The 9869-nt window shown below is 62.1% G+C and overlaps 1 pseudogene; it reads right to left on the bottom strand.

The window, feature by feature from the left end:
• Positions 1–239: 239 nt before the first annotated feature.
• LOC144825613 (28S ribosomal RNA) lies at positions 240–1084 on the bottom strand (annotated as a pseudogene).
• Between the last annotated feature and the right edge of the window lie 8785 nt (positions 1085–9869).

Genomic DNA, 9869 nt, shown 5'->3' with positions numbered 1-9869 from the left:
ATCAACCAGCCACGCCCTCGCCGCCGTCCCCCGCATCCGAAGAGCGACAACAGGAGGAAGGTCCTTCTTCTACCTGGCCGCCAAGACCTGGAACTCACTCCCAACCGACCTGCGCCTGACCCAAGACCACCTCTCCTTCAGGAAGAAGCTCAAGACCTGGCTGTTCGAGCAGTAACGGCACCCCCCCCCCCCCCCCAAACCAGCGCCTTGAGACCCTACGGGTGAGTAGTGCGCTCTATAAATGACCTGATTGATTGATTGATTGAATATTTGCTACTACCACTAAGATCTGCACCTGCGCCGGCTCCACCCGGGCCCTTGCCCCAGGCTTCCGTGCGCATCGCAGCAGCCCTCCTAATCACCGCAGCTTAGCCCCTGCGGCTCTCAGCGCTGGCGACAGCCAGGTATGGGCCCAACGCTCCACCACCATCCATTTTCAGGGCTAGTTGATTTGGCAGGTGAATTGTTAAACACTCCTTAGCGGATTCCAACTTCCATGGCCACCGTCCTACTGTCTATAACCAACACCTTTTCTGGGGTCTGATGAGCTTTGGCATCGGGTGCCTTAACCTAGCATTCGGTTCATCCCGTAGCACCAGTTCTGCTTACCAAAAGTGGCCCACTAGGCACTCGCATTCCATGCCCGGCTCCACGCCAGTGAGCCGGGCTTCTTGCCCATTTAAAGTTTGAGAATAGGTTGAGATAGTTTAGGCCCCAAGACCTCCAATCATTCGCTTTACCAGATAAAACTGGGGGCTCCGAGCACCAGCTATCCTGAGGGAAACTTCGAAGGGAACCAGCTACTAGATGGTTCATTAGTCTTTCGCCCCTATACCCAGGTCGGATGATTGATTTGCACGTCAGGACCGCTAGGGACCTCCACCAGAGTTTCCTCTGGCTTCGCCATGTTTCGGGTCCTATCACACATGCTCATGCTCCACCTCCCCGACAGAGCGGGTGAGACGGGCCAGTGGTGCACCCGCCACCGGAAGCGTGGCGGGATCCCACCTCACCCAGTGTGCCGGCCGTCACCTTCATTGCACCACAGGGTTTCACTCAGCCCGTCCCCTGGCAGGCCCTTAGCTCCTTCTCTTCCAGGCCGCCCTGCCACACGAGAATGGCTGCTACTCGTTTGCCTGAAGGCCAGACAGGCCAGAACTTGGGCATAGGAGAGCCCGGGGCAGCAGGGCCTTTTTAGGGTGGGGGGGTGATTCCAGCCCAGGGAGGCACTGCTATTTTGTTTTCCCCCACTGTGGGGGTCATGCCGGTGACCATGGGTTCTGTCTTGGGAGGGCCCACTGCTGTACCCCTCCCAGAGAAAGGGACAGGGGCAGCCCCCCATGCCCTGTCCCTCAATCGGTTGGGTCCTCCCCCAGCGGCAGAAGACCCTCCGAGGTCTGGTCCTCATCCAAGCACCCCATGCGACCACGGACCGCTCCACCATCCTAGGTGTGCCAGGGCCAGGCCCTGTGCCTACGGTGTGCTTGTATGAGGTGGCTGAGGGCTTCGGTCTGGTGCCGTTGTTCGCTCGCTGGAGGTGTGGAGAGGTGAGGTCACATGGACACGGGCGGGCCAAGCGGTCTCCCCGGACGACGGCAGCACCCCTCGGAACGGTCATTCTGAGCTGCTGTGGAAATGCGCTGGGCAGAGACGGGTGACAGCGTGGCACACAGGGCCTAGGGACCTGTCGGGCCGCAGCATCCGAAGGCCTGGCCCAACTCAACCCATTCCGCTCGGGTCAGACCACGGGGGGGCACGAGCTGCCGGGGCCACTCGGCCTTCACTCAGCTGGGTAGGCGGCAGGCCCTAGAGTCGGACGGTCCATGCAGGGTGGAAGCACTTTGCTTGAAACAACAGCCGAGGCTTGCCAAGCTGTCCATCCCTAAACAGCCCAAGAGTGCCAAATCGATCAGAGTACAACCTGGGCCTCCCTGGCAGGCTGCCCTGCGCTGGGGGTGCCGGCTTCGCATCCCTGCCTGCTTCCGGGTTGAGCAGGCTCGGAGAAAAGCCCCATCGCGAAGGGGCTGAGAGGCAGGCGCAGACACGGGCCCCTGGGGGCCCCAGCGGGCAGGCCTGGGTTTTGCCTTCCCCTGCTTCAGAATCACCAGACCTCATGGAGCTCTGACTGAGCAGGCTCGGAGGAAAGGACCACCAGGAAGGGGCTGAGAGGCAGGTGCGGACCCAGGACCCTGGGGGCCCCGGCGAGCAGGCCTTGTTTCTGCCTTCCCCTGTCTCAGAATCACCGGACCTCATGGAGGTCTGACTGACCCTCTCCCTAGATCCAGAAGAAAATTACTCCCTTTGTTGTAATCTTTGCACACAAGCTGACAAAGGCGATCCAAGGCACAAATGTGCCCGACCTCCTGGAGCCCTTGCTGGGATCGGGGAGGCAAATGAGCCCTCATCGGGCCTACCAGGGAAGCCCGGCCATCTGGTCACTAAATTGGAAAGCATTATGCGCGACCAGATGGCCGAGGGGATAGGTGCGACCACATGTCAGGGCTCGAAAGGGAGGCCATATGGTCACTCTGTGCCCCAATGAAAGACTGAGAGGGTGCCGGGGCAATAGGGGGCCAGAGGCCTGGAGCCCCAGCTGCACATCAGCCATGGGGGCTATGAGGGGGAGCCAAAAGGCCCTCCGACATGGGACCCGCAGACACCTTGATAAGCAGGCGCAGCGGAGAGGCCTGCACAGGAAAAGACAGAACCTCGTCCTGGGCCCTTGGCGGAGTGGCAGGCCGGGGGTCGGGGCCCTTGGCTTGAACACCCAACCCGGGGCCTGGCGGGACCCGTGGACCCAGCCTGGGCTCCCGGGCCCAGAGGCGCAAGGGAAGCCTCCCTGGCCCTGCAGGACCCCGTCCCGGGCACCCTGCCATGCTGCAGGACAGAGGACGGAGCCCGGGTTGGGAAGGAGCTCCTGAACCCAGCCAAGCAGGGGGAGGCTCCCTAGGCACGACGGCACCCCGTCTCGGGCCTTTGGCAGAGTGGCAGGCCGGGAGACCGGGCCCAGGGCCGGAGCACCTGAGCCCTGGCCCGGCGGGCCCCTGGACCCAGCCGGGGCTCACGGGCCCAGAGGCACAGTAGAAGCCTCCCCGGGCCCGCGGGACCCCATGCCAGGCACCCTGCCACACAGCAGGACCAAGGATGGAGCCTGGGTTGGAGAGGCCGTTCTCCCCGGAGCCCTCCGGGGCCCTGGCCGGAGCTCCTGAACCCAGCCAAGCAGGGGGAGGCTTCCCAGGCATGACGGAACCCCGTCTCGGGCCTTTGGCAGAGCGGCAGGCTGGGGGACAGGGCCTTGGGCTGGAGCACCTGACCCAGGGCTTGGCGGGCCCCTGGACCCAGCCGGGGCTCCCAGGCCCTGAGGTGCAGGGGGAGCTGCCCCTGGCCCACGGGACCCTGTCCCGGGCAGCCTGGCATACTGTAGGACCAAGGACAGAGCCCTGGCTGGGGAGGCTGCCCTCCATAGGGCCCTGGAGCTCCATGGGCATGACGGTACCCCAGCTCAGGTCTTTGGCAGAATGGCAGAGCGGCAGGCCAGGGATGGGGCCAGGGCTGGAGCACACAACCCGGGGCCTGCTGGGGCCCCTGGACCCAGTCAGGGCTCCCGGGCCTTACAGCACAGGGGCAGCCTCCCCAGGCATGCAGGACCCCGTCCCGGGCACCCTGCCGTGCGGCAGGACCGAGGATGGACCCCAGGCTGCGTGAGGGGCGTCCGGACCCGTGCGGCTGCCAGCTGCCCTCTAGGCCGAGAGGGGTTCCGGATTACCCTGTCCCTAGTAATCCAGAGGAAGGGTACCCCCCTTTCTGGCAACCCGTGCGCACCGCGAGAATTAGAGGACCCTAGGCACGGACGTGCCTGACCTCCTGGAGCCCTGGCTGGGATCGGGTGGCAAATAAGCCCAGCCATCTGGTCGCCCCATTGGAAAGCATTGCGCGCGACCAGATGGCCAAGAGGAAAGGCACGATCAGATGGCCGGGGCCGAAGGACGACCATCTGCCGGGGAGTGGGGCGGAGGTCGGTGTGGGGGCACCCAGCCAGAGCTTATGGGCCCAGACGTTAGGGGGAGGACTGCCTAGGACAGATGCAGCCTGTCCCAGGCACTTTGCCGTGCGGCAGGCCGGAAGATGGAGCCTCAGACAGTGGGGAATGTGGTGCCCGGTCCCAGCCCAAGTAGCCCCCGGCTGAGAACCGCCAGCCAGGGAACGGTTCCGGCATACCCTGTCCCTAGTAATCCGGAGGCAAGCTACCCCTCTTTCTGGTAACCCGTGCTCACTGGGTGATGGAGTGGAACCAGGGCGCGGAGGCGGATGACCTCCTGAAGCCCTGGCTGGGATTGGGGAGGCGGAAGAGCCCTCATCGGGACTTCCAGGCCGGCCCGGCCATCTGGTCGCTCCATTGGAAAGCATTGCGTGCGACCAGATGGGTGAGGGGAAAAGCGCAACCAGATGGCCGGGTCCGAAGGACACCAATCTGCCTACCCGAGCCTTCGCCGGAATGCTCCCACCTGCCCATGCAGGGCGCGGGGGCTGTGAGTCCTGGGGGGGCCGGGAGATCCCAGGTGGGCCTCAGGCCCAGAGCTGAGAATGGGGATCCCCGGCGGACCTCTGACCTGGGCCCATGGCAGAGCTTAACCCATCCCTGGGCCCGTCCGGCGGTCTTGGGCCAGGCTGTGTGGGAGAGGCTGTCACAGGCCTGCATCTAGCCACCAAGGGCCATGGGCCTATGCTCCTGAACCCATACAAGCTGGTAAAGTCCCGCCCAGGGTGTGGGACGGAGCCCAGGGTGGGAGGTCTCATGCCCGGACACCCTGGGGAGGACTGCCCAGGACCGATGCAGCTCATCCCGAACACTTTGCCATGCAGCAAGTCAGAGGACGGAACCTCGGACAGGGGGGGAAGGTGGTGCCTGGTCCCAGCCCACCTGGTCCCCGGCCGAGAACCGCCAGCCAGGGAGCGGTCCCGGCATACCCTGTCCCTAGTAATCTGGAGGAATGCTACCCCTCTTTCTGGTAACCCGTGCTCACCGCGTGACGGAGGGGACCCAGGGCGCGGAGGCGCCCAACCTCTTGGAGCCCTGGCTGGGATCGGGGTGGCGGACGAGCCCTTATCAGGACTTACAGGCCGGCCCGTAACCTGTGCGCACTGCGTGACTGAGGGGACCCAGGGCGCGGAGGCGCCCGACCTCATGGAGCCCTGGCTGGGATCGAGGAGGTGGACGAGCCCTCATTCGAGCTTACAGGCTGGCCCAGCCATCTGGTCGCCCCATTGTAAAGCACTGTGCAGGACCAGATGGCCAAGGGGAAAGGCGCGACCAGATGGCCTGGCCCAAAGGACCCAATCTGTCCGCCCCAAGCCTTTGCCGGTGGGCTCTTGCCTGCCCATGCAGGGCTGGGGGGCTCTACGTCCCGGGGGGGGGCTCAGAGACCCCAGGTGTGACTCAGGCCTGGGGCTGAGAATGGGGGTCCCCGGCGGACCTCAGACACGGCCCCGTGGCAGTGCTTCACCCATCCCTTGGCCCGCCGGGCGGTCCTGGGTCAGGCCGCATGGGGGAGGTCTCCACAGACCTGCATCTGGCCACCAAGGGCCCGGGCCTATGCTCCTGAACCCATCCAAGCTGGGGAAGGCCAGCCCGGGCCCGGGGAGTGGGGCGGAGCCCAGGGTGGGGGCACCCAGCCAGAGCTCATGGGCCCGGGCGTCAGGGGGAGGACTGCCCAGGACCGATGGAGCCCGTCCCGGGCACTTTGCAGTGCGGCAGACCGGAAGACGGAGCCTCGGACAGTGGGGAATATGGTGCCCGGTCCCAGCCCATCTGGTCCCCGGCTGAGAACCGCCAGACAGGGAACGGTTCTGGCATATCCTGTCCCTAGTAATCCCGAGGAAAGCAATCCCTCTTACTGGAAACCCGTGCTCACTGAGTGATGGAGGGGAACCAGGGCACGGAGGCATCCGACCTCCTGAATCCCTGGCTGCGATCGGGGAGGCGGAAGAGCCCTCATCGGGACTTCCAGGCCGGCCCGGCCATCTGGTTGTTCCATTGGAAAGCATTGCGTGTGACCAGATGGGCGAGGGGAAAGGCGCAACCAGATGGCCGGGCCCGAAGGACGCCAATCTGCCCACCCAAGCCTTCGCCGGATCGCTCCCACCTGCCCATGCAGGGCTCGGGGGCTCTGAGTCCTGGGGATCTGGGAGACCCCAGCTGGGCCTCAGGCCCAGAGCTGAGAATAGGGATCCCCGGCGGACCTCTGACCTGGGCCCATGGCAGAGCTTAACCCATCCCTGGGCCCGCCCGGCGGTCCTGGGCAAGGCCACATGGTGGAGGCCCCCACAGGCCTGCGTCGGGCCACCAAGGGCCCCGGGCCTATGCTCCTGAACCCATCCAAGATGGGGAAGGCCAGCCCGGGCCCGGGGAGTGGGACGGAGTCTGGGTGGGGGCACCCAGTCAGAGCTCACGGGCCCGGACGCCCGGGGGAGTACTGCCCAGGACCGATGGAGCCCGTCCCGGGCACTTTGCCGTGTGGCAGGCCGGAAGAAGGAGCCTCGGACAGCGGGGAAGGTGGTGCACGGTCCCAGCCCATCTGGTCCCCGGCTGAGAACCGCCAGCCAGGGAACGGTTCCGGCATACCCTGTCCCTAGTAATCCAGAGGAAAGCAATCCCTCTTACTGGTAACCCGTGCCCACCAAGTGATAGAGGGGAACCAGGGCGCGGAGGCGTCCGACCTCCTGGTGCCCTGGCTGGGATCAGGGAGGCAGACGAGCCCTCATCGGAGCTTACAGGCCAGCCAGGCCATCTGGTCGCCCCATTGGAAAGCATTGCATGCGACCAGATGGCCGAGGGGAAAGGCGCACCCAGATGGCCAAAGCCGAAGGACTCCAATCTGCCCACCCGAGCCTTCACCGGAGCGCTCCCACCTGCCCATGCAGTGCTCGGGGGCTCTGAGTCCCGGGGGGACTCAGAACCACCCGGGACTCAGAGCCATGTGGAGGAGGTTGGGATTCAAGTGGCAACATGAATGCTAGGTGGGCAGCGTGTGCCTGGGGTTTTCCAGCAGTGCTGTGCCCTGGAGAGGGGCTATGAATGACCCGCCAGTGTTGCAGGAGCTGAAGGATATCCGAGCCTGCCCTCTCCAGGCATTCTCCTGATGCTTTATCCTGATTATTTCCTATCCGGAAAACCCCACTAAGCTACCCACTTCACTCAGCAAGTCACTAGACCACAGACTGGGGGCTGAGAATGGGGGTCCCCGGCAGACCTCTAACCTGGGCCCATGGCAGAGCTTCATCCATCCCTGGACCCGCCCGGCAGTCCCGGGCAAGGCCAAGTGGGGGAGGCCTCTATGGGCCTGCATCGGGCCACCAATTGCCCCGGGCCTATGCTCACAAACCCATCCAAGCTGGAGAAAGCCCGCCCGGGCTTGGCACGTGAGACGGAGCCCAGGGTGGGAGCACCTGGACAGAGCTCTCGGGCCTGGACACCCGGGGGAGGACTGCCCAGGACCAATGGACCCCGTCCCGGGCACTTTGCCACGCGGCGGACCGGAGGAGGGAGCCCCAGGCAGTGGGGAGGTGTTGTATGGGCCTAGCCCATCTGGTCCACAGCTGAGAACCCCCAGCCCGGGGGGCGGTTCAGGCAAATCCTGCCCCTAATAATCCGGAGAAAAGCTACCCTTCTTTCTGGTAACCTGTGCGCACCGAGTGACGAAGGGGACCCTGGGCACGGGGTGCCTGACCTCCTGGAGCCCTGCCTAGGATCGGGGAGGCAAACAAGCTCTCATCGGGACTTCCAGGCCAGCCCGGCCATCTGGTTGCCCCATTGGAAAGCATTGCGCATGACCAGATGGCAAAGGGGAAAGGCGCAACCAGATGGCCGGGCCTGAAGCCGGGCTTTGAACCAGGGACCCTTGTCCCGGGCAGACGGACCCTTGGCAGGCCGCAGGACGGGGGATCCCACAACCCAGGCCCTGCCAGAAACCCGGGCCCCAGGCCTGGTCCCTGCTTCTCAACCCAGCCAGGCCGGGGAGATCTGAGAGCCTGCCCGGGCATGAGGGACCCCCATCCCGGGACACGGACCCTCGGATGGCCGCAGAACGTGGGCTCCTGTTCCACAGATTTTTTCCATAATTCCGTGCAGCTCCATGTAGTGACGCTACACCAACTCTGTCCACCCCAACCCAGCACCTACTAGACCTCCACTGGCTCTCAGAGACGAGAATAACATTCAAGCTACTCACCCACGCCTACAAAATCAAATCCCTCCACAACATCGGACCCAAATACCTCAACAAAAGTCTACTTCCACGTACCCAAAAGGAACCTCCGCTTTGCCGACCTCACCCTGGCAGAGACCCCATACATCCGCAGAACAAGAGCAAGGGGAAGAGATTTCTCCTATGTCACAGCAAAGACCTGGAACGAGCTCCCAGTAAACATCAGACACCCCCCCACTCTGCACACCTTCAGGAAGAGCCTCAAGGCCCGGCTCTTCGATTGAGCCAGAGATGCACCCCACACCCCAGCGCCTTGAGACCGTCACAGGTGAGTAGCGCACTTTATAAACCCCTGACTCATTGATTGATGGTCCAGTATACATCCTCTTCACTGGGGTTACCTCCCTTCAGGCCATCCATGAGCTTAAACTGGCAAATGAAATCAGCACCAATAATCACAAAAAGTTGTTGGGGATGGTGGATAAAAAAGTGGTTAACTGATTAAGGGTCCCTGACTAAAACAAAATGGCCAAGAGTAAACATTAACCAGGGTAATTCTAACCCTTCATGGAAAGGTAAGAAAGATAAATGAAATGTAACTGGAAAATGTCTCTATCTGTTTTGCTGTGCAACCCAGGTGCGAACAAACCCAGATACAAAGCCCCCCTGAAGGCCGTCCCTTTCCCCCAAAGGCGGTGACTGCACTGAATGACGCATATACCAGCCTATGCGGGTCCACTCTAGCCCAAGTTTCTTGAAAGATGCAAATCTCATGCCGGTCTATAAATACCCCCCCAGTCAGGGGTATCCAGTTTAGCCGTGAGTCCAACAACATTCCAAGATAGTACCCAAAACCAGGGTGGGCCCGGACAACCATCCGAACTTGTGGGCTGACTAGCTGTCTTCAGTAGACCTACTTCCTGTTGGAAATTACCATGTGCGAGGAGTGGGGATTATGAAGCCACCAGTAAGGATAGGTCAATAGCCTGTGCTATCTCATGGGATGGGTTTGATGGGAGTGGGCTTGTTACAGCCTTATGCCATTGATCCCTGTTGGTTCCATCCACCATTACACCAGGGTGCACCCTCCCACAAAACCCCTCTATCCATGGTAGCACACTCCACTGATGGATCACCCTCGAATGCATGTCTGTAGCCTGGGGCTCCGTCTGACGATAGAGTTTCTCTATCTGCTGCCCTGTATGTTTGAGTCAATCGACTGTCTTTAGGGCCCCATATCTATCTGTTTGCTATTGGGATGTTAAAAATAAATATCTGGGCTGTTCCTGACACAGACTTTTAGGTTGACAATTCTGCTTCCATATGCCCATCTCCCGTCTATTTTGCTCTCTAGTTTGCAGAGCTCCCCCTGCTGAATAAAAATATCCCAATGGAAGAGACCTTATTTCTCTTCCTGCCTATGGTAGTTCCTGTCTAGAAGAACTAGGGCGACTGTTGGATTGTTCAAATTGATCACAATACAGTCCCCATGCATGTCTTTTGGTCTTAACCCACCCAGGCGACCCTGCTGTCAAAGGTAACTTGCCTGCATCTTTATAGGAGAATTGCCTAGAAAGGGGCTGGAGTCCTGCTACCCCGATTACTGCTGCTCAGTTTTGGTCTCCCGCGCTGCAGGAGCCCTGGGCATGTTTTAGTGCTTCCTGG

Source organism: Lissotriton helveticus, chromosome 3_1, assembly GCF_964261635.1.
Source record: "Lissotriton helveticus chromosome 3_1, aLisHel1.1, whole genome shotgun sequence".
Classification (NCBI taxonomy): domain Eukaryota; kingdom Metazoa; phylum Chordata; class Amphibia; order Caudata; family Salamandridae; genus Lissotriton; species Lissotriton helveticus.
This window is presented reverse-complemented; position numbering and strand designations above follow the sequence as displayed.